Source organism: Ursus americanus, chromosome 7 (genome assembly GCF_024610735.1).
Source record: "Ursus americanus isolate L20-20 chromosome 7, mUrsAme1.1.p, whole genome shotgun sequence".
NCBI classification, from domain to species: domain Eukaryota; kingdom Metazoa; phylum Chordata; class Mammalia; order Carnivora; family Ursidae; genus Ursus; species Ursus americanus.
The window spans coordinates 23,801,174-23,825,707 of NC_142133.1; the positions used below are offsets into that span (position 1 = coordinate 23,801,174).

At 41.6% G+C, this 24,534-nt stretch overlaps 1 protein-coding gene across 1 annotated transcript in view; it reads left to right on the forward strand.

The window, feature by feature from the left end:
• The window catches only part of CCDC85A (coiled-coil domain containing 85A), a 641,780-nt gene that overhangs the window by 371,065 nt on the left and 246,181 nt on the right, over positions 1–24,534 (forward strand). Inside the window, exons 11-12 of the mRNA XM_087863416.1 lie at positions 2,996–3,105; positions 13,123–13,223. The gene's annotated coding sequence lies outside the window, so the exon portion shown is untranslated. The remainder of the gene's footprint in view (positions 1–2,995; positions 3,106–13,122; positions 13,224–24,534) is intronic.

Below are 24,534 nucleotides of genomic sequence, written 5' to 3' on the forward strand. Positions count from 1 at the left end.
AACATGGTAAGATGCCACCTCACACCTATTAGAATATCTGTTATCAAAAAGGCAAGAGATAACAAATGCTGGTGAGGATGTAGAAGAAAGGGAACACTTGTGCACTGTTGGTGAGAATGTAAATTCATGCAGCCACTATGGAAAACAGTATGGAGGTTCCTCAAGAAATAAGAAACAGAATTATCCAACAATCGCACTTCTGGCTATACGTCCAAAGTAAATGCAGTCACTCTCTCAAAGAGATACCTGTACTGCCATGTTCACTGCAGTATTATTCACAATAGCCAAGGGATAGAAACAACCAAAGTGTCCATCAGTGGAAACATGGATAAAGAAGATGTGGTATACACACACAATGGAATATTACTCAGCCTTAAAAAAGAAGGAAATCAGGTCATTTGCAACAATAAGGCTGAACTTGGAGGGTATTATGCTAAGTGAAATAAGCCAGATTGAGAAAGACAAATACTACATGGTGTCACTAATACGTGGAATTTTAAAAGAAAAAATCAAGTTCACAGAAACAGTAGAATGGTGGTTGTCTGAGGCTGGGAGGTGGGGAAAATAGGGAGACGTTGGTAAAAGGGTACAAACTTGCAGTTATAAGATGAATAAGGTCTGAGGATCTAATGTATAGCATGGTGGCTATAGTTGATAATACTGTATTATATAATTGAAATTTGCTAAGAGAGTAGAACTTAAGTGTTCTCACAAAAAAAAAAGTTAAATATCTGAGGTGATGCATGTGTTCTCAACTCAATGTTGAGAATCCTTTTCCATACTTGGAAATTAATTTTTTTTATTTATGCATTCGAAACTGTTTCTCTAACACCTCACAGTTCAAGGCACTGTGTTGGGCTTCAGGGGATACAAAGGGTGAATCAAACATAGATACTATTCACCAAGAACTTACAGGCAGATGGGGCTGAAGAGAAAATTAATTCATAGCTTACATAAAGTTTTTTTTTTTACTTCTAAAGTTGGTTATATATAGTATAAGGTGAAAATCATAACTAGTCAAATCACTATCAAAGGCAACAATTTGGAGACCATTCTCCAACTTTTGGACAGAATGCTGCTTCTACAGTTGGGTCCCCATGTGGCTGGTTGGCAGTTAGGGATAATGCCTGGAAAGGGTAAGTCTTTAAATACTGAAATCATATTCAGTGCACAGGACATGGCAGATTCAAGGCTCCTGGCTCAGGCTCACTGAGCCATGTGTTCTTTGGGTGGGGTCGAGTGGGAGGTAGCACGGGGTGGGGGGGTGTTGCTTGCACCATTTAGATAGGATTTCCTTCTCATGTTGTCACTCTCTTCATCTTTTGTTTGTTTATCTAATTTTTTTTTTAAGATCAGTGGGTGCCCATTAATTCGAGGCCCTTTTCTACAATATGAAAGGTGATTAGGGTGTCAAGATAGACATAGGCAGCCCTGTGTTGAATGAGAGAAATGGTAGCGAACTTCAAAATACCTGTGTAAAAATTGCCAAAAAGAGGAAATTACCAGACTTTGATAATTTTTATTTACTAATGTAGCATTGTGTGTCAACACTACTCAAAAAAAAAAAAAAGTCTGTTTATGAGGAATAAGATAAAACCCAAGAGTAAGGTTGTTTCGGCAGATTAACTGAAGTCAAAAAATACACCAAGAGATTGGCAAAATGTACAGAAATAGTAAGACATTAATGTATAAATGAAAGATTAATGTATTTCTCTCCAAGGGCTCTGAAATGAAAACCAAACATAGCAGAATCATGTTTCACCATAGCCTTGGTTAGACGCTTGTGAATACCCTGCACTGAGCCAGATGAGCCAGACCCACAGAGACCATCCGGCTACCTCCAAGCAGGGAATTTCAGGGCCTATCAGCTTTAAGCCTCAGTACAAACGGATATGGCAGCCGCTGGCGGGGCTTCTAGCCCCGAAAAGTCCCTTTGCTATTTTCATATCCTTTGTACTTCAGGGAGCCTTTAAGGATAGGCACGAACTACCTCCATCCATACAGAACAGTCCTTTCGGGAACATTTGCAAAGCTGAATTGATTGGTCCTTCAAGGATACTGGTTCCACACGGCAACAGTCTCCATGGACTCATGTACCTGCATGTTTCCACCCAAAACTGACAGCAAGTGCTCAAGAGAAAGCGGGTCCTGACTTCAAGAAAACGGAAGAGGCTTCTTTTCCTACATACCTTGTTGGCTTACTTTGGAGCTTCAGTGTTAACTTTTGGTGACTCGGACACTGGCCGCCCACCCCCTCCACATTTCAGCACCTGGGATGAGAGGACAAACAGAGGCTCACAATACCATATGTCTACATACATGAAGGTTCTAAATCAAGCTAACATACTGCTAAATAAAATACGTTCTTTCTTTCTACTATGTACCTTCATAATGAGAAATAAAAACAACGTGGGTAAAGCTATGTTTTTTATATGGTAGAAAGTTGGCAAATATTAAGAATGACTAAATTTGATTACTATTGTGTATGCCTTGGTATTATGATATGGGCTAATGATGTTTGGCTGAGTAATAAAATACATGCACGTTTTATCAATTGCTATATATTTTTTCTGTAAGATACTTTTTTCTCTTTATTTTAGCAAAATCACTACTTATGTTGTTATACCTAATATTTTTCATAATTTAAGTGGTATTTATAAAAATGAACTAAAGAATTAAAAGTGAAATATTTTTGTACTCTAAAGTGTACAATTGATTATATTTTATCAAAAATATAAGTTAGAGTAAATATAAAAATCAAAACATGAAATTTATTTATCATGTGTTAGAAGTTACATTTATCTTAAAATATTCAAGGTTTAATAAAAGTGAGCTAAAAATACAAATCGTAATTTATGAATATAATAATTTTTAAATAAAAGTGTTATTTAAAATTTAAATTCTGAGCATTTTTATAAACATAAATCTATTCCCAATTCCAATGTTGAAAGTTCATCTGGTTGCCAATATAAAGAATTTTTATTATTCTTTACAGATATTATGTTCAGATCTACATGAAGATAAATTTAAGAGTAACGTGAGTTGTGTAATGTTGTGAATGTTCTTCATCATCTGTCTGCAACTACTGCAAATACGGCATTCACTGTGAGTATCTTCAGAATCATAAATTTTGAAGAGAAGTAACTCTTAGTTTTGTGAGTATCTACCAGATTTATTCTATCTGTGAGGGAAGGTTTGGCAAGGGAATTAATTTGTCCTCTCTCTTGCCTTAAGTGCTTTTGCTGCTCAAATTCGATTCTGCTCTTAAGCAATGTCCATTTGGACCTCAGCAGTGTCACAATCCATAAACCTTCACCACTTTTGGACAAAGTTGCCTTTTGTTTTGACAGCATAGGACAAAAGATATAGGGAAGCCTAAATGGTATTAGTCACAAGACAGAAGGTTTAGGGTCTGGGTGGGTACTATGCCAGTACCGAGGGTCAAATCCTGAGTTGTGACAGAGATGCTCATGTGTCTGTCCGTCTGTCTTTCTTTCTTTCCTTCTCTCTCGCTCTTTCTTTCAGAGAATCCTAAGCAGATTCTACGCAGAGCCTAGAGTTGGACATGGGGCTCAATCTCATGATCCTGAGATCATGGCCTGAGACAAAACCAAGGGTCGTTTGTTTAACCAACTGAGTCCCCCAGGTGCCCCAGTGCTTATGTGTTTCTAATACAGCGTGTGTGGGTATATGTGGGTGCACACAGGCGGATGATTTTATGCATGTAAAGAAGAATTCTTGGTTCAGAGATAGCATAGTCAGCGAGTTCCCTGAGAGCAGGGATTCTATTTCATTCATCTTTATAGCCACAGTACTGAGCTCCGTGCCTGACGTTTAGTACATGCTCAAGGGACATTTGGTGAGTTAATGGATAAAGCACTGTCTGATGAAAGAAAGCTTCAGGAAGTGTTGCCTTCTTTTTTCTAAAGCCATGTGCTATTCACATTTTGGTCCATCTCAGTCAGAGACAGAGATTCTGACCAGGGCAGATCCAAAGACTATTCTGGGGTCACCTACTGCACAAGATCTGACCCAGGGACAGCCTATCTTGATCATAGATATAAATCTGAAACTGTCATAGAGGACCTCCTTATATCTCATTAGCTGCAAATTATGCCGAGTTCCATCATTTCTTCTCTTATTTCTTATATCAAGACAGCTTTTTTGGCCAGTGTTTATGTCTCTGGGGAGGAAAAAGAAATAGAGCAGCTAGTGGGAGGTTGTCTCCCTCTTCTGAATCCCGCTCAATTGCCAGGGACTTTCGCAAACCCCTTTGTGAGCATTGGACGAAATGGACCTTCAACAAACTGAATCGGATTGTGGACTGGTAAACCAAGCCTGGGACAGGAAGCAGGGAGACAAGGATTCTATTCTTTCTCTGCTATTCACTGGCTTTGACTTAACTTCTTGGGAGTCTCAGATTCCTCATCTATGAAATGAAGGGATTTGTACTAGATATTCAAGATCACACTTGTTCAAAAATTATGCGATTTTACTTTAATAGTGTAATTGGGCAAAATATTTTTTAGGCTTTGCATATGAAGATGAACTATCATGAGGACCTTATAAGACAGTTAGGTGGGCAGACAGCAGGTTGAACAGATACTTCCAATGTTTATAGAGCTCATGGGCTATGACTAAATGGTATTTGTTCAGTGACTCATTAAGATTAAAAAAACCTATTCTAAAGCCAGTTTCTCACTGCCATTCATGTGAGGTGTTGAGGCCTCAAAGATGAAGAAGCCTGAGCTTCTGCTCTCAAGAAGCACACAAACAAATAATTTTAGTAGAATGTGATCATTGGTGTTACTAAGAGGTTTTCAAAGTGTAGGAGTGAGGCACAAAGAATAAAGGGGTTCCTGCTGAAGAAAAGGGGTGAGAGCATCAGGGAAGTCCCCCAGGTAAGGAGATCCTGGAGGGGAGTATTAGATGATTTTCATCTCTCAGCTCCCCAGGAGTACAGGAGCGATTTGAGCAGTAGCTTTTGAGCAGTCTATCCTTTTCAGCACACCACTATGATATCAGTGATTGAAATTACTACAGAGGATGAGCCAGTGAGCATTGGACTTTGCTGCGGGCATTTGATGCATGTACTTTTCTATGGCAGCGGATGGTTCAGGTTTCAAATGGTGCCTATTTTCCTGCAGTGGGCCCAGGGGAGGTCATACTGTTGAGTAGAGCCTTAGAGATGGATTTACGGGCACATTGCTCAAGCTCTCAGATTGCTTGTCTCATTAGCAGTGGCGGGAATGGCTAGGGGTAGAGGAAGGAAGAGGCCAGAGATGCTTGGTATGCAAATTATTTCATAGTCACAGACTCAGGGCTCTGAGAGAAAAAGATTCTCATCTTGGCTTCTGAATCATTTCAGCCAAGGACCTTAACATTGAGTCTGTATATAGCAAGTTCTTAAAAAATATTCTCTGCATCAATAGTCACTAAGTGCTTACAGTGTAACAACTAAATGCCTACTGTTGTAGGCACTTAATAAATATTTATGGAATAAATTAATTTCACTTAACTAATACAATGCCAAAGGACAACCAAAAAACTTGTATGAACACTTAGTTCCCATGAAATAGAAATGAAATATTGATTAACCTCTAACCACACATTATATAAATGCATCCCTGTTTGAATTTGTAGCTTGCCAGTGCCATCCAAGGGAACTGTAACTTTTGTCTTAGTAAAATGTTTACTTGTTAAGTAAAATGGGAAATGAAGACACTTGTTTGGCTTTGTATCTCTACTGGGTACTCTGCTAGTGGTCTTTCTCTAATGGTTTTTCTCTTATATCAGACACACATATTTGGGGTCACCTGTGTAATACTGCAGTACTAGAGACCAAAAATTAGCATTCTAAATAAATCAAAGGTAACAGACCCTCCTCTCAATATTTATGCTGGTGGAAGGGGAGGAGAGGTATAAACCAGGTAGACATTTGAATCATTTCAGGACTCTAAGGGGGCAAAAACAAACATCAACATCTTTTTATTGTTTTTGGAAGATTAAGAAAGAAAAAACAAAGAGCTCTGATGCATTGTTCATTTCTTAATCTTTTATTTTAAGGAATAAATGACATTTGCAAACTATACTTTGTATTATGAATATTCTACTTTTTTTTTTTTTTGTCACAGGAGAATAAAACTTTCATCAGCCCTAGTCTTTAGCTATCTAATATACAATTGGCTTTTGGAAATCACATCCAGTAAAGATAGAAAAGCTCCTTTTGTTGTGTCAGAGAACATTGTCTCCTCAGACATCACCCAGACCAAAATATCACAATTCTGTGTCCAAGGTCTCCAGATCAACCCAAACCCTACCTTTTGTACTGGCCCTTTTCCTTTCAAAGCACTCATAGAAAAATTGGATAGGACCCAGTGGAACAACATTCTTTATCTGAAAATGGCCAAAGCCGTTCTCAGAAATAAATTAGAAAAAGATAGGAATTACCTAGAAAGAAATGGAAGGAAGGAAGCCTATTTAGCTCCTCGTAATCTCAACCAGCTTGGGCTTATCTGAAGAAGGAAAAAGCTTGCGTTGGAATGGATTTCGAAGCAGCTAGGCCCATCTTCAGCTCAATTTACTAACACTGCTAATTCAGTACATTGAGTTTAAGGGCAACATCTGGACCTAAATTTCTTTGCTGAAGGCTTATGCCTTCCTTGGAACTTTGTCTTATCTCTTCTCACCTTCCTGAATTTGCATTTCACCTGTCCTCTCTGAGTTCTGTTTGCATTGCATTTTCCAAGCAGCCTTTCCTTAGCCATTGGGTATCAAAAAGGACTCTCAATGTTTGTAGGTGTTTCAGGGCACGAGACATTTTGCTGGCTGAGAAATGAGGCCACAAGTTACAAACATGGTAGGGAAAGGTAGAGAGAAGGCAATGACCATAGTAAAACAGTGTTTACTGGTCAGAGTATTCAATACTTGGATAATGTTTGGAAGAATAAATGAGCTTCTAAATTTGTACAATTTAAATTGTGTCATGGTGGTGGAGGTGCTAAAATCAAAGTCAAGGGACACCTGGGTGCCTCAGTCAGTTAAGTGTCTGCCCTCAGCTCAGGTTATGATCCCAGGGTCCTGGGATCGAGCTTCATGTTGGACTTTCTGCTCAGCGGGGAGTCTGCTTTTGCCTGACATTCTGCCTGCTTGTGCTCGCTCAATCTCTCTCTCTCCCTGTCAAATAAAGCAGTGTGTTTCAACCTTTAGTGAACCTCAGAACCACATGGAGGGCCCTTAAAATACCCATTGCTATCCCCATCCACAAAGTTTCTGATTTAGTGGGTCTGAGATGAGACCCAAGAATTTGCATTTCTACCAAGTTTCCAGGAGACACTGAGCTGCTGGTCCAGGAAACCATTGGAAATCATTGCTCTAAAATCTAGGGGAATTTGAAAAGGAGAAATAGAGGAGGAGTAGGGCTCAGTCCAACACAATGAGCGAGGTTGATTCATTTTGCATACCAGCTTTTTACTACAAATAAATTTTCCACGTTTTTCTATTTTTTAGTGTTTTGTTTTAAGATACAGTTGGTTCCCTTTGCGTGGCAGGAACATTGTGCCTCCTTGACATTCCTCTTCCAGGGAAAGTCGAGTCTCTTTGCCTTCAGGCTGCCTGTACTCTGAAGTCCACAATTTACCATCAACAGGGGTCACTAATAACCTGGACACCACTAAATAAGGACACTTACGCCTAACTAGGGCTCGGGAGGATCAACAGACCATTTTTTTACGTTTCTGTGCCCTTAATAAAGCATGTACTTTGTTTAAACAATTTTGTCTAATTATGGACCTCTCCTTTGGAGTTCAGAATGAGTTTGTGAGATAAATTATATGGAGGGATAATCTCTAGGTATCTGGGAATATAGGAGAGAAAAAAGAGCTTATAGTGTGAGAAAACTTAGGGGAGGTGATGAACATGTGGTCGGCTTGAGAGATGATGCAGAGACATTGTGGCTGGAGGCATTTGGGCTAGGGTGATAATGTCTGTACCATCAGAGAGAGATGGGGCCTGGGCAGCAGAAAAAAGCTATTTGAAGAAAAAAAAATCAAATCTGAAATTGAATATCTTCTGCTTTGAGTATGTGGAGACATTGAGCAGTTTTCACTGTCATATCATAGTTGGAATGTCAGTAGTAATGTCGAGTTCTCTGAATTATTTAGGATATCTAAACATCTATGCCAGCTGGATAAGGGTCCCTTCCCAAGAGGAATTGTGTAGTTGATTGGTTAGCCTCACAGGCAGCCGAAATGTGTAAATTTCCAGGTTGTGTTTAGAAGCTTGAAGCTCACGTGTACCAGACCCAGACCAATTCCCAGCCCCACCCAGGTGGTTGGAACCAGCTGGGTCTCGGGCTGCAGTCCCTGTACCTGAAGTGGCTGTACCATCTCCTCTTCCTTAGCTCACCACGGTGCTGACCTAAGCAATTAGAACATCAAAAAGAAGTTACTGTTCCTAGAGGATTTGTGACTAGAACAGTCACTGTAGTCTAGACTGGGGGGCTGGGGGGAGGTACTTTGCTCAGTCCGGTGACCCACATTCTATCCATCAGAGTTACTTGAGGGAACAAGTGCATCCCTGGAATGTAAATGCACATTGGGATATCTGGGGCTATGAGTTAGTCATCTTGATACTATTTGCTTTAATCAGATCAATATTTAGCTTAGGTAATTAAGACATTGGAGTTTCAAAGTGGATTGGGAAAAGGAAGGAACATGAAGAGAGAAATGCACAGGCTTTTGAAATCAGTCACATTTTTAGGCCTTCCATTGCAAAATCAAAACAAAACCAGAACAATTAATATATTTGCTTCCCACTGAAAGAGTTTATTTCCTTTAATTGTTTGGGAAGGATATTTGAATTTGGTTCAAGTTTAGACAATAATCTTCAAATATATCAGGATTTATTTTCCTATCTATCTTTATAAAGTACAAAATTTATATTTTATCCCTAATTTCAACACGTTTAAATTTGCAAAATCTGAGACATAAAAAAATGGACCTTGAAATTCTACTTACTTTGGTTTTCCCAGAAAGCAAACTTGAGATGCTTATTCAAAACAGCAGAAATGGATCCAATGTCCTTAAAACACAGAAGAATATTTTTAAAACCTACTAGTTCGTAGATGCAAACAAAATCTCAATAATAAATTCCTAGGGAAAATGCAGAAGAGAAAATGTTTCTTTTAGTTGTTATTTATTACACTCTAAAACTCTGATATTTAACACCTGTCAGTCTATCTATTGATCAATTGATCGATCTATTGATCTATGTATATGGATCCAGCACTGGGAGGGAATCATCTGTCCCTTCTCCTTGCTGCACACCCGACTAGTAGAATTGGCAGGAGGATAGGATGCTGAGGCCTTCCTGATGTGTCTCATCTTGTTTTCTGCAATGTGCAGTGATCTGTCTGGATGGGATTGGTGGGGAGGCTGTGGTTATACAATTTTGTCCCTCATTGAACCAACAATTAGCTATAAAATTTTGGCCAAGATCTAACCCCATTTCTCACCCAGCCTTATCAGTTTATGAGCTTCTACTGTGTTTTGACTATTTGCCTTTTGTGGCTCACTTCTTTGAATGAGTTCCCAATTCACAGCAGACTTATGGTGGTGAGCGGTCATCACCCTACAAACCCTCCAAGAGACAGTGCTGCTGAGATTCCTCAAAGTCGGTCATTTCAGACTTTCACTTTATGATAGGGTTTTGATCTTTCTTCTACTCTTGAGCTGTGTTCATGAGTAGAGAAGAAGGGGTGTGAGAACCTCTCTGCTTTGTTCACTTGCTAAATGAACTTAGGGCTGTGATGGCTTTGTATCTGAACGACTGCAGTACTAGAAAGAACATCGCCTTTAGGCTGAGCAGATCTGGCTTGGGATCCTTCATCTCCTACTCACTAACCTAGTGACCTTGGGGAACTCCCTGACTAGGCTGAGCCCTGTCATCTCTAAAGCGGGGACCACAGTGATGTCACCGCCCTTTAACACTCAGGGTTGTCATTGGGGCCAAGGAAGGCACAGGTATGATGTCCTGAGCTACGCAAACATTTTACTGAAAGAGCTGTCATAGAGCTGCTTTGCACCTTTGTCCCTCCCCAAATTCTCTTTTCTTTGCATATTAAAGACCTCATAGAATGTGCTCTCTTGCTCCCTGTACTATTTCCTCCAAACCTTCCCACCTTCTAAATCTGGAAAAAAGAATAGGAAAGTTTGAGAACTGAAAAACTCATCAGCGTGTTTGTACTGTTGGCCTTTGTCTGCCAAGGTTGAGCGAGCATCTTGGTCCAGCTGAGGACCAGCTGCCCTCCTCCCCCACCATCCTTCTGGAGCTCCTGCTGCAGCTGGTTGGGACTGGAACCCAACTGGGAACGCTTGGTTTTCTTCCATGTCTCCCAATCCTGACCCAAGTGCCTTCATTGAGTAGTAGTTCACTGAAGCGCAGTCACCAGGCAGGAGATAATGTGTTACAGGTGAGGTAGCAAGGCCTGGAAAAGGAAGTTACTAAGAAGAGGCTAAGCGAGGGAGCAGGAGGCAGACCTTACAGGACACCGTGCTGTGGTTCCTCCAATCCAGGGAACGAGGGAAGGACAGGAAAGCCAGGGCCTGAGGAGGGGCAGAGTTAGAGGAGTAGACATAAAATGAAAAATGGAAGTGGCTACTTAATTTCCTCTTCCAATAGTAAAAACATTTATACCAATATACATAAAGTCTAATGTGTGTATGATATAGTATACAAACAGCTATGTGAGTCCCCCAGCTGCTCAGTACAAAAATTCCTAAAGACCTACCTGGAATCTGAAAGGTCTAGGACAAATTCTTATCTCATATCCCTGGTCCAGCTCTAGCCTTTGCTTTAATTTTATTTTTAAATTTAAAAAATTGCAGAAAAAGCAAAAATGGAACTATAATAATGTCTATTTCCATGACTTAAAATGAACCCTGGTTAATATTCTGGCATTTCTGCTTCCAGTCTTTTTGAAGATGAAAGTACTTTATCATTATCTTTATAAAATTATAAATGCTATTTTGAAGTAAAAATTATTAAATTTAATGTTACTTGAAATTATAGAAGACCAGAGGAACTACTGTATTTCAAATATGTATTTCCTCATCTAGGGAAATGTTATTTCATGAAAGGGCTCTTGAAAGTTAAGAAAACATGAAACATATTAATGTTGGAATCAAGATTTTTAAGTTATGTATTTTAATTTTCAACATTGAGGGCCCTAGTACTATCACACATCTTCACACCTTTCTCTCCTTCACCTCCCATTTTTGTAAGTTTTTTAATTATTATTTGTACATTGTTTGGGTTTATAACATTGCATTTTATGCTGTAACTTCAATTTTGGTATGTTAAGAATCAATTTTTAAGTGGATTAAATGTTCACTATTAGTCCCTTAAAAAAATCATACCTTCTCTATTTCTGAGTTTTTAATTTTAATTAAAAATGGATTGGCAGGTGTTCATTCTCTAGTTTTTTTCAAACAGGCTCATGGGTAACATGCTCCCTTCGTCCTTCCATGGCTCATAACGTTTCTCTACTTGATCACCACCGTGGGTATCACATTACTGGGTCATGCAATTCTCACCTCAGAACAATTGTTCCATTGTCTTACAGCGCTGATTGATCTAACACAGCCCGATTTTAATCTCTTGTAGGTTATTTGCTTTTTCTGGTCCAGATGCCTAAAATTGTTTTATTCCTGAAATTCAGGAGCTTGACTAGAATCTGTCTTAGTATAGAGTCCTGTATTTAATTTTCTCAGAATACATGATCTTTCCAACTATAGATAATTTAAAAAAATGTTTCTTCAACTCGGATACATTTTCTGTATTATGTTTTTGAATACATAACCATTCCATGTATTGGGATTTTTTTTAGAACTATTGTCTTTTTCTCATTGCTTCGTCTTTTTAAATGTGCATATACCTTAATTATCTCAAACCTTTATTCTACGCCAGTAATTTGACTATCAGTGATACTTATTTTGTTCCTTGCTTTTCTAACTTATTTGTTATTTCTTTAGTTATTCTGTTTTGTTTTTCCAATTTGTTTCCATGAGTCTGAAGTTTTCTTTTTCATAATATTCCTGTCTCATCATTCTATCTTTGCCTCAATATTGACTTAGTATTCTTGTTAAGATGTTCTGTATCAAGAAGCATTTCTGAGAAAAGTTCTTTGAGACATGTCTCTTCAAGGGTTAGGTGTTGGTTTGGGGGGTTTTTCGGGGGGGTTTTGGATGTTTTGGACAGTATGCTTCTTCTCTGATCATGAAAAAAAAGTCCCACCCAATTGAATTGAAAAAAAAAAGCCCCCCATATGTTAAGAGACCTGTATATTTTCATTCTGACTTCCTAACCAAACTCTCAGATAGAAACCAGGAGCGAAAAGGGCTTTGTACGTAACTAGGGTGAACACAACCTCTACACAGAAGGCTCACACTGGGTCACCGATATTTCCTTATCACGACTTATTAGTTTTTATTCCCCACTCTGTTCAATTCCCAGGCCTCTTGTAGACTTTGTGTGCTTTTTGCAAAAGAACATTTCTAATTTTAGCTTGCTGGCTTGCTTAAGCACATGTACTCCCATAGAGAAAGATTAAAAAAAAAAACCATCCTTTAACCCACATTTTCTTTTGTATGTTAACTAGAAAATAAATACATTAGAAACTTCTAAATTAAAATTAAAACTGTTACATGCTGACAATCTTCTCTATAGAGTAAGTAACTTCATGCATCCAACAATACTTTCTTTTTGGCATCAGAAGCTAAAAAATACCTGATTAGCTGAGAAGATGAGATGCAAAGAAATTAATGCAGAATGAAGTCTTTCTAAAGGAAATACCAACATATTCATAGGCAAGATGCAAAGACTTCAGACGTATATGGTATTTAAACTGTATTCAAGTAACAGCAAGATAATGGTCAGAAAATGAACCAGATTCTTATATGAGAACTCAATTCATCACAATACCCAGTGTTTTTATAGTTTCTCCTCACAGTTAGAAAGAGGCAATCCATTTCGATTACATGTGCTAAATTTTGTGGTCTCTGAAATGATATACAGTAATGGGTTGTTTCAGCAAATATAATCAAATCGTTTCATTTACTTTAGCATGCAAATTCAAGCTCCCTACTGCAGTTTGGAACTGAAAAAAAGTTGCCCGCATGGCAGATGCTGATGGCTTTGTTTTATTCTCCTTCGGCTGAGAGCAGGTAACAGCAGATAATTTTGGTAATTTTATGTGGAAGACTATACAACAGCATCCAAAACATTTAATGGTTTAGCGATTTTTTGCTTAAGGTACATATTCACCAGAATCTCCTTTATCAATTACCAGCCTCTGGAAATATTTTTAAAAGTATGAAATTCAAATTTTGTTAAACCTTGCCTAGGAGTCGATTCTATACACATAAGAGGAGGAAAAGAATCCAACTTTCCTTTCATTGTTAAGATGGGAGAAATGTAAAAACTAGAAAAAATTAAATGTTAAGTAATGTTTCTCTTTTCTGGTAGCTCATGATTCATCGAACATTTTAGTCAGAAGAATTATTGCGAAAATCTGGGCCCTCTGGGATGTAGCAACAGAATCAAAGATGCCCCTGTCTTTTTTCTTGCCCTTTCTTGTGTTTCTCAAACTTTACATTTCCTTTCATTTGGTGTCCTAACTGTGGGCATATGTAATGTCTAAAATATGTGTGTCCCAAAAAACCAGGAGTAATGGAAAGTAAATTTGTCCGCCCAAAAGATGTAGTGCCGATCAGAGGGAGAGGATTTTATAGATAGGAATGGTCATTTATCTCCACTTTCAAAGCCAGATCAAGTATTTGTTTGAATAATACTGAGATGGCCATTTTGCCAAACAATACATATGATAATACTTGCAAAGAGCTTGGGGGCAAACCAACCCCTTCCAGAACCGTACTGAGAATTGAGTGAGAGGGTACGGTCCCACAGTGAGTAGCAGGGGCTACTGCCTCTTTCGTCTTCCGTTTTTTTCTGGGACTCCTTGGTCCTCCTGGAAATCCATGGGCCCAGCCTCAGTTGCTGCTTATCAAACATAATAGTGCCGGAGATCATGTCTGCGGGAGACGGACTGGAATGCTTGGCAGGAGGGAGGTGAATGGATGGACTCCTGTGGATGACCCATCATCTTTATGGTCTAATTTCTAAATTCGTGTCCAGTCAGGTTTGTAAGCTCCAGGCTCACCTATTCATCCACCTTTTTGACACATCACACCTCACAGACATTACAAAATGAATGTGTGCCTGAGACAGGACACCTGACTCCCTACCCCCTGCTTTTCTTTTGTCGTGTCTAATTCGTAAATGTGCGGGATGCGTCTACTTCTTTCCCACTGATCCCAGCCACCATCATCTCTCATTTAGGTTACAGCAACAGTCTCCAAATTTACAAGCCATATTTTTTCCCCAAACCTTACTTGTGTTCTATGTGATGGCGAAGGTAATCTTTTATTTTTTATTTTATTTTTTTCTCTTTCTTTTTTTTTTATAATTTTTATTTTGTTATATTAGTCACCACACAGTACATCCCCAGCTTTTGATGCAATGTTCCATGATTCATTATTTGCGTATAACACCCAGTGCACCATGCAATATGTGCCCTCTGGGGGCACCCCTCCCCTCTGGCAAAGGTAATCTTTTAAAACACACATCAGGTTGTTACTGCCATGATGAAAACCTAACAAGAACTTCTCAGCAAATTTAGCATAAAGTTCAAGCCCCGTTTGATGGCCTGGCCCTGGCCTAGCCCTTCACCCCAAGCCCGTGCCTTCTCCCCCACGCGCAGCGTCTCGGGGTCTTGTGCTGAGCTCTTCGCCACCTGAGGACTTCTTCCTTCCTTCCTGACGAGCTTCTCTCCAGTAGTCCACAGCTCAGCCTCTTGTCTGTTTTCTTCATTACACTTATTCATGCTGCATCACACTGGAATTATTTTTCTTATTTGCTTGTCTACCTATTCCTTTCTGTCTTTGCCTGCTAGTACATAGGACTGTGAGGAAAGGGACCATGTTTGTGGTTCCGTTCTTACCAGTAGCACTTAGAGGGAGCCCAATAAATGTTTGTGAATGAATGAATGGATGACTAATGTGAAGCAGGCAAGATTGAGAGAAGGACACACTACAGGCTCTGCAGAGGGAAAAGCCTGAGCTAAGACATGGACAGAATCTATAAAATTATGAATCAAAAGGAAAATGCAGTCTGGTTATCAAATCCCAAAACACTGGGCTGAGGAGACTGCTTTTGACATTTCAGGGAGGTGATTTTAGAACAAAAAATTTGTGAGGCTCATTAATTAAGAGGTAATGTAAGGAGGATACAGAGATGAATGGGAATGAATATCAAAAAGATTGGACAAGTTTGCAAATGACAGTGTCCTAGAAGGCCACTGAGGTCTGGATGACAGGGATCGTCACAGTTGAAGGCCAAGGAAGATCCGCTCTCCATCCCCTTTTTGGAAGGTCATAGCTCTTGTCAGTATGGGTTTAATTCAATATGAACAAAAGTAATCACCATGTTTTTGGTTTTGTTTTAAACCAAGAACCGTACCAAGTGCTTTTTCCTCCCAACTCTATTTGGTGGACACGCCTGTTTTACTGGTGAGGTAGCAGAGTCTCAAGCGGCCACGTAACTGTCTGGAGGTCCCATTTGGTGAGGGGAAGAACCGGGGAATGAAAGTCATAGTGTCACTACAGCTCTGCTCCTCCCTTCTTTCCTGACCCTAATGAATATTCAGCATCCCGAGCCCTAGGGAAAATGGCCAGAGACATTTGCCTTTAGCATTTATTTCTCCATCTTTTACCCTTTTAGGAGGTCCCTACCCAGGCCCTCCCTGGCTAGAGTCCTTTTAGAAAGTACGCAAGCTGATAAGTCATTAACACCTTAGCGTGAATTAGCTAATGACCCTCCAGGGAAACCACTGACCTTTGAGAGGTGAAACTGTTCTACAGTGGCCTTCTCCTCCCCCTCAAATCCCAGACTCAGAGCTGCAACTCTTGGGTCCATGCTGGCTAATGAGCATGTGCGGGCAGAGGAGCTCAATAGAGATTGACTGATTTATTGATCCTTGGGAGTGAGGCCGAGCTTAATCTCCCCATGCAGCTGCTCCTTTCTTTCCATATCTCTGGAGAAGTGTGTGTGGCTCCGCCCAACAGCCACATGCTTGGCCCACCCCACTCTTTTGAACTGGGCCTTAATGGGAGTTTGGTGTGAAGTTAATCAGTGGTAGAGAGACTCCTAGAGGGGAGGGGCTGATGCTGGGATCCTGGCAGGAATCTCATTATCACACAAGAGAAAGGCTGTCCTAGGGCTTCCCCACTGCCAGAGAGGGACGGGGGAGCAACCTTAATCCCCAGAGAAGCAATAAGCCAAGGCAGCTCCGGGCTCCTTGCCTCTGTGTATGAAGCCGGGAAGGAGCTGGGAAGGGCTCAGAGACCCTGGCATGGGAGGAGGAAAGGTGATACTGGTGCTCCTGGCCCTCCTTGCATCCAGGCTAGAAGGGAGGGAAGCCAGCATCGGGGTGGGGGGGGGGGTGGGGGGGGACACTTAGCTGGTGAGTGGAGAGTGCCTGGCATCTGGCATGGAGCTGGGCCTTGTGGGTGCCTGCCACCGGTGCTGGGGGTGTGGTGTGGCTGTGGCAAAGATGGTAGTGGCGGTGAGGTTGCCCACAATCGGGAATGTTTGTTTTCAAGGCCCACACTGCACATTTTATGTGTAGTTCTGGGAGCTGCACTTTGCAAAGGAGGCATAGCAACCAGCACATACACTCAGTGTGGAGAGGGGGTTTCACACTCTGTCATACGAGCAACCACGGGAATAACCTCATCCTCGATGCAAAGAGACCTAGAGGGCACCTGAGAACCAACTTCAAATCCTGGTAAAGTTGTCACACAGAAGACATTTTGACTTATTCTCTCCCCAGGGGCTGGTACTCGGACCAATGAGCAGGAGTTGAAGAGAAGAGGGGAGGGTTTCTAAGCCTAGGTCATCTGAAGGTGAACCAGGCACTCCCTGGGGGCACGGCAAGCTGCTCACTGCTCACTGCTCACTGCTCACTGCTCACTGCTCACTGCTGGAGGCATTCAAGAAGGGGCTGAGGAATTGGCATGAGCATTGTATAAGGTGCTCGAACCCCTGAGAAGAGATTAGGCTAGACCACCGAGGGCCCCTGCAACTTTGAGGTGTAGGGTTCCAGGAAGTCAGGATGGTAGACAAGAGCATCCGTGGGACTCTACCTGTGCACAGGGGGTGAGCACGGAGGCCTTGCCTGGTCCCTCGCAGGCAAAGACTGGCTTTGGAGCTCAAAAATGACCTCTTGGCACTGGGGCTAGAGATGACTTCAGAGTTCATTTCCAAATATCTCTGAAATCCAAGGCCTGGAAGGACAGAGACTTTGTCAAAGGAACATGGCTTTACCTAATATTTACCATGTTTTAGGCTTGTGCGGCCTCATATGGCAGCCACCCTCACAAGCACTTGGCATGTGGTTAGTTGGCATCAAGATGTGTCATATACATACAGATTTCGAAGATTTCATATGACAAAAAGAATTTAAAGATACCTTATTTAGTATTTTATACAGATATTGTTTTGTAATGATAATATTTATAAGTATATGTAAAATTAAGTTTACCTGTTTCTTCACCTTTTTCATAAAAAGGAAACTACTAGAGAATTTAGAATTTCATATGTGGTTCACATTATGTCTATTGGACAGTGTTACTCCAGACCCAGGCTAAGTATTTCTTTCTTTTTTTTTTTTTTTTCAGATTTTATTTAAATTCAAGTTAGTTAACATATAGTGTGTTACTAGTTTCAGGGGTAGAATTTAGTGATTCATCAGTTGCATGTAACACCAGTGCTCATCGCATCAAGTGACCTCCTTAATGCCCATCACCCAGTTACCCCATTCCCCCACACCCCTCCCTTCCAGCAACCCTCAGTTGGTTCTCTGTAGTTAAGAGTCTCTTATGGTTTGCCTCCCTGTCTGTTTTTATCTTATTTTATTTTCCCTTTTATGTGCATCTGTTTTGTTTCTTAAATTCCATGTATGAGTGAAATCGTACAGTATTTGTCTTTCTGTGACTGACTTATTTTGCTTAGCATAATACCCTCTAACTCCATCCACATCATTGTAAATGGCAGGATTTCATTCTTTTTGATGGCTGAGTAATATTCCATTGTGTAAATGTATGTGTGTGTGTGTGTGTATATATATACACAGCACACCACCTTTATCCATTCATCTGTCAGTGGACATCTGGGCTCTTTCCATGTTTTGGCTATTGTGGACATAAACATGTGCTATAAATATTGGGGTGCACGTGCCCCTTCGAATCACTATGTTTGTATCCTTTGGATAGATCCTAGTAGAGCAACTGCCAGGTCATAGGGTAGCTCTATTTTTAACTTTATTTTTAACCTCCATACTGTTTCCAGGGTGGCTGCACCAGTTTGCATTCCCACCAACAGTGCAAAAGGGTTCCCCTTTCTCTGCATCCTCACCATCATCTGTTGTTTCCTGACTTGTTAATTTTAGCCATTCTGACAGGTGTGAGGTGGTATCTCATTGTGATTTTGATTTGTATTTCCCTGATGATGAGGGATGCTGGGCATTTTTTTATGAGTCTGTTAGCCATTTGGATGTCTTCTTTGGAGAAATGTCTGTTCAGGTCTTCTGCCCATTTCTTGACTGGGTTTTTTATTTTTTGGGTGTTGAATTTGTTAAGTTCTTTGTAGATTTTGGATCAGGCTAAGTATTTCTGTTCATTATCTTATTTTATCTTCATAAGTACTCCATGAGACAGGTAGTGTTATCACCCCTATTTTATTCATGAAGACACTAGAATTTAGGGAGTTTGAATATCTTGTCCAAAGCCACATGGCTAATCATTGGGTGACTTGGGACTTGAACCCAGATCCCCCAGATTCTGCAACCACACTATCCCGTTATTTTATGGGGCTATATTGACATCCTCTTTAGGGAATTGCTGCTATGTTGTAGAACGCTGGAGGAAGAAGGATCGTGAGAAAGGACTGTGAAAATGGTGACTGCGGCTAAACTACAAAATTAAAAATGCACCAAGGCCTCTGAACTATGTGCCTGAGGGGCAGGAACCGACAGGGAATCTGGCTCCAGGTTTGACCACAAAATCCATGCCCTCAGGAAAGGGAAGCTGTCAACCCAGAACTTTGGAAATGAACATCACTTGGGGAATTTGAAAGTTTCTGAGATGTGTGGAGACTGCTTAAGATTCTCTCTCTCCCCCTCTCTTTGCCCCTCCCCCGGCTCATGCCTGTGCTCTCTCTATAAAATAAAATAAAATAAAATAAAATAAAATAAAATAAAATAAAATAAAATAAAATAAAAACATTTTCTATGGGGTTATTGGGTAGGATTGCTGATGGAACAGGAAGGGAAAGACAATTAGGAGGTGTTTTGGGGAGAATTTAGACAGCCCCTTCAGTTCTGGTTCAGTAAAACTCTCATAAATAACCATACTGTATTTGGAAATGCTTTACCTGACATAAGAAGGCACTTTCTTTTCTTTTTTTCAAACTAGTGTAGTAAGGGAAATTTGGAAGGAGTTTTTCACATTTCTCAGTACACAAAAAGACCTCTCTCCCTATGCTGCCCCAGTGCCTCCCTTCGAGGAGAGACTGTTGTTTCCCTGGCTTCGTTGTCTGCTGGGGGCATCTCCAGGCCAGGCTGTGGTGGCTGAGGGCTGTGTGTTGGGGGTCCTCCAGGGCTTTGCCTCAGGAAGGTTTCTTTGTGGGGATCATCCACCCTTCACTCACACTTAGGAAAACAGAAGGTGGCCCGAGGCTGTGGAGGGCGGGGAAATCAATGGCAGGCCTTCTGCTGCTCTGAGTTAAATAAATAAGTACAACCCCCCAGCCACTACCACCACCACCAAATAACATTCAGTTGAGAAGATTCATGAGACATGAGGTAAATGGCCTGTATAAATGTCTGGCCGAGGGGAGAAAGGAGCCATGGTAATGATTTTACCTGCCCAAAGGGAAGAGGAACCAGAGTTGGAACAGAGTGATTGACTTATAATTACACTGACTGGGGACCCTGGGGTTGTGACCACAGAAAATTACTCAAGTTTTCCATAGCCTTAGAGCAGCAACAAAACCCCCAATACCCAAGGCTCCAGAGTTAAGTTGACTGCGGTCACCTCTGGGTCTCTCAGGAAGCAGTGGGGCACGTGGAGGGGGGCTGTGGGAGGCAGGCCAGTTCAGGAGATTCAGGGCAAGGCTGCAGTTGGAGCATTTCAAGGACCTCACCACCCAGAACCATTGAAGGGGGTGAGGGAGGCAGGGGATGAGTCCGAAAGGGAAAAGTTTCTATTCACAAGCCATAAAGAAAATTTGAAGATCCCATCTTCCCGGCTTTAAAGAACTCTGGAATGGTGTGGTGGGGCCCAGCAGATAGGACAGATGAATGACTCAGTTTAGACCACAGTTCCTTCAGCTCTGTATTCCGGGTCTGGGGGAGACATCCAGGACGGACTTGAGGGAATGCAGCTGTTCTTCTTAATGGTCTCAGAAGGTTAGGGCTCCACCTGCAGACTGACCCTCACAGACCTGGCGGGAATTTTTCCACCCCTTTGGAACTCAACTTTTTACTTCTAGTGAGTTTCCACCAGTAGCATTGTTAGCAGTAAATGGTGTGACCAATTAGGGGTCAGAGCAGGGTGAGGTAGGTCAAGAACAGCATCTTTTGGCCGAAGGCTGCTAAACTAGGTGTTTGCTATACTCTGCAGTTCTGTTTCGGGGGCCTGGGGAGAACAAGGAGAGAGTCCCCAGTTCCCATTAGCCCCAGAAATCCCACATAGTAAGGCTGCTTTGTGGTGATGCTTTTCCGAGGGCCATTCATTGTATTCCCTCTGAAGTAAGCAAGCAGTTGCAAGAGACACTTACTGAACCAACTGCCTTGAAAGTCCTGCTTCCCTGAGAGTCTTCCCTTCACGGCATCACCAGTGAAACATCCATTGAGCTATGCCAGCTCAGCCCGAACAATACACAAGTCCCTCTTTTCTAACAAGGGGAGCACATTCTTTTAGACTGCTTAGTGAGTCTTCTAGAGTTCCAGACAGAGGCTGAGCAAAGCTCATCATTTGACAGTAGGTCCAATAAAAGCATCAACATGAGAGCAATGATTTCAAAGCCCAGTGTGAGATGTCCAAATGGCATCTGGAATTAAAGAGGTCTTACCAGTGAAAACTTGGTCAGCATCTCCCCTCCCGCCCCACCCCTTCCTCAGAACTGTATAGAAAGTAAACTCTCCCCTCCTCACCCTCCCCCCCAGATCCAGCTCTGCCACACAGAGTTAGCGAGCAAAGTGCAGAGCAGGTCACAGTATTTCTAATTCAGATTAATGACCCCATTCGGCCCTGTCTCCTTAGCAGGAAATTAGAAAGTGTAGGAAGGAGCAAATAGTGATTCATAATGCGTGACTCTGAGTATTGGCAGTTGTGCTCGTTAAAAGCTAAGATATTGTTTTGATATAAAATAATTGAGTCTGACTTATTTATGGAATAAAGTGTTCTCCATCATGCCAGATCCCTCTTGCAAAGCCAGCTGGTTCCATACCCATGTGCTCGAAGGACAGGAGAACTGCCCGGTTTGTGTTTGCGGCAACTCTGTGGGAAATAGCACTTGAGGGTAATGGGCTGGTGGGGTGCTGTCCTTCTCCTACACTCTGCTTTTGATTCTGTGTCTCCTTCCTCCCCTAGGCCAGCTCTCCCCACTACAATCTAGTCCTGGCCTTTCACTCTCCATCCTCCTTGTCTACCTCTTCAGGGAAACTTTAATTGGGGGCTTCTTTTGTCACCTGTCTGCATACAGTCATGACCTTTTTTTTCCAAACCTTTTCCCCTACTCCCCAACACACTCTCACTTCCATTTGATTCACACAGACTCAGACCCCTGGTGGTCACCATGTAAATTCCATTCCTTCTCTTAAGTCCCCCTGGATAGCTCTGCATATCCGTTCTTTCCCTCCTATGTCTCCATACCTTGTCTGTCACCAAAAGCTCTTCCTTCCTCTTTGGACTCAGCCCTTTTCTTCCATTTCCACGCTCAGTATACAAGCTTGGGTCAGACTCTTGTTTCAGAGGGAGACATGATTTCTTTGAATAACAATCATGCAGAGCTCAGTCCCTGGACATGCCAAATAAATCTTACCCTGGGAGGACACATTGTTTGTTTCCATGCTCCAGGGATGTGTCTACTCTCAGCTCACACACCAAAGTAGTGTTGATGAGAATTGAGTAAAGTTGGATGAGCTTTAGAAGTTAAGTGCAATTGAGAAGTCATTTCCAAACCTGGATGTGTATTGGACTCTCCTGGGGAACATTTTAAAAACGCAGATTCCTATTAAATCTGAATTTCATCTCCTACTACTTCCTCTCTTGCACACCCCCCTTCTGCCACCCGTCTCCTTAGTTCTTGAATATACCGAGCACATTTCTGCCTCAGGGCCTTTGTACTTGCTAATTCCCCTTTGGAACTCTCTTCACCTATACATCCACACTCACACTGTCTTGTTCCACCACCTTTTAGGTCTCTGCCTTGATGGATACTGTCTCCTCAGAGAGGTGAACACTGCAACTAAAATAGCATCCCTCCACCTGCCCACTTTTTTTTGTCTTTCTTTCAATCCCCAGTCACATTATATATTTATTATTTCCGGTTGGCTGTCAGTTCTAGATAGTGAGCTCCGTGAGGGCAGGGATTTTTTCTTCTCGGATTTATCCTCAGAACAAAAAAGAAGCTTCACATACAGTAGACACTCCAGCAATGTCTGCTGAATCAGTGAATCAAAGGTGACTGGGAGAAGCAGAGTTAATCCCGGAAGGCTTGTCCTAAAATAGTGGTTCTTAAAGTATGGTTTTGGGACAGCAGCTTCAGCATCACTTGAGAAATTATTAAAAGTGCAAATTCTTGGACGTCACACTAGTCCTGCTAAATCACAAACTGGGAGGTGGCATGTGGGCTTCAAGAGGCCCTCCGGGTGACTCTCATGCTGCCCGAAGCTTGAGAACGCTGCTCTGAGATACGGTTTCAGTGCCATGTTCTGGTCGGCATGTACTAGGAATTATCAAGGCAAAAACAAGTCTTGTGGCCCTTATATCTGACTTTCACACTAATCTTAGACTGTTCCCTAAGTGTTTCATTGGATCACCAAGTGGTGCATTGGATCAGGAAGCTGGCTTATCGTGTGGTCCTCAAGCATTCAGGAAGAGCTCAGTACATATTTGTTGGCTGGTTAATTTTGCAATACCCCTTGGATATGCTTTTTTTTTTTTTTGGCTCTAAATGACATAGGGAAAAAGAAAGTTTCTATTCTACTTAGAGTTAGGACAGTATATATTTTATTAGAATATAGAAAGACATTGCTTAAGAATACTTGTAGGTTGGTTTTGACTCATTGTTTTATTACTTCTTAATAAGTATTAATGTGGTTAGGAGCACGGGTTTAGGAGTCAGGTTTGGGCTGGATCAAACTTTATTTTGGTAAAATGGGCAACAGTACCGGCGCTGAAAAATTAGTAGCACTGGCACACAGTGGGTATGCAAAGTAGTTATTAATAATGATCAAAGTAATTGGCATTTTAAACATATGATATGTAATGTTTATTATGCTGGTGTACGTGTTGGGATGTGTGTGTGTATGTGTGTGTGTGTGAGTGTAATTCTATCCAGGCAGAAAAATGACAGTGGAAAGTATGGCTTAGAGCAGTGGTTCTTACTAAGTGTTCCTAAGACCAGCAGCAGCAGCACAACCTGGAAATTGTTAGAAATGCACCCAGATCTACTGAAACAACTCTCACAGTGGGCCTGCTGCTGTTTTAATGAGCCCTGTAATGACTCTGATGCATGCTCGTCTTTGGGAATCCTGCGCTAAGATCACACACACACACACACACACACACACACACACACACACACACACACACCTCTATGCGGGGTGCCTCTTTGGGGAAATAATCTAACAGGTGGAAGGACTAGGGTAGTCAACGACTAGAAAATTTCTGTGGAGGGACAAGTCAATAGAATCTGAGTCATCTGAGTTTGGAAAGAGACCCAATTCCTGGGTTCTGTATCCAACCCGTTCAGTGGACTAGCTTTCTGACAGGTCTTTGAACAACGAGGTTCCCAGTAACAGCCCCCTCTCCCTCAAATGTTTCCCTGGCTGCAGCAATCAAACCGCTGAGCAGGAAACTGGACCTGATGTTTGGTTAACCCTTCATCAGCCGAAGCCCAGAGGCCATCTTTCTCACTGGAGAGATTTTCTCCTCAACTTCTCTCCCTCCCACCGCACTATAAAGGGAAAGGCTCCTAAACCATTTCCCGGTCGAGTTTTTCCCAGTTTCGAGGTTCGTACCGTGTCTGTGTGATTGAAACAGCCGGGTCGGAGATCAACAGAGGGGAGAGGTCGTTACAAACTAAACGCAGCTGCATCTCCTTGTGCTTCTCCGTGGTGTCATGAAGACA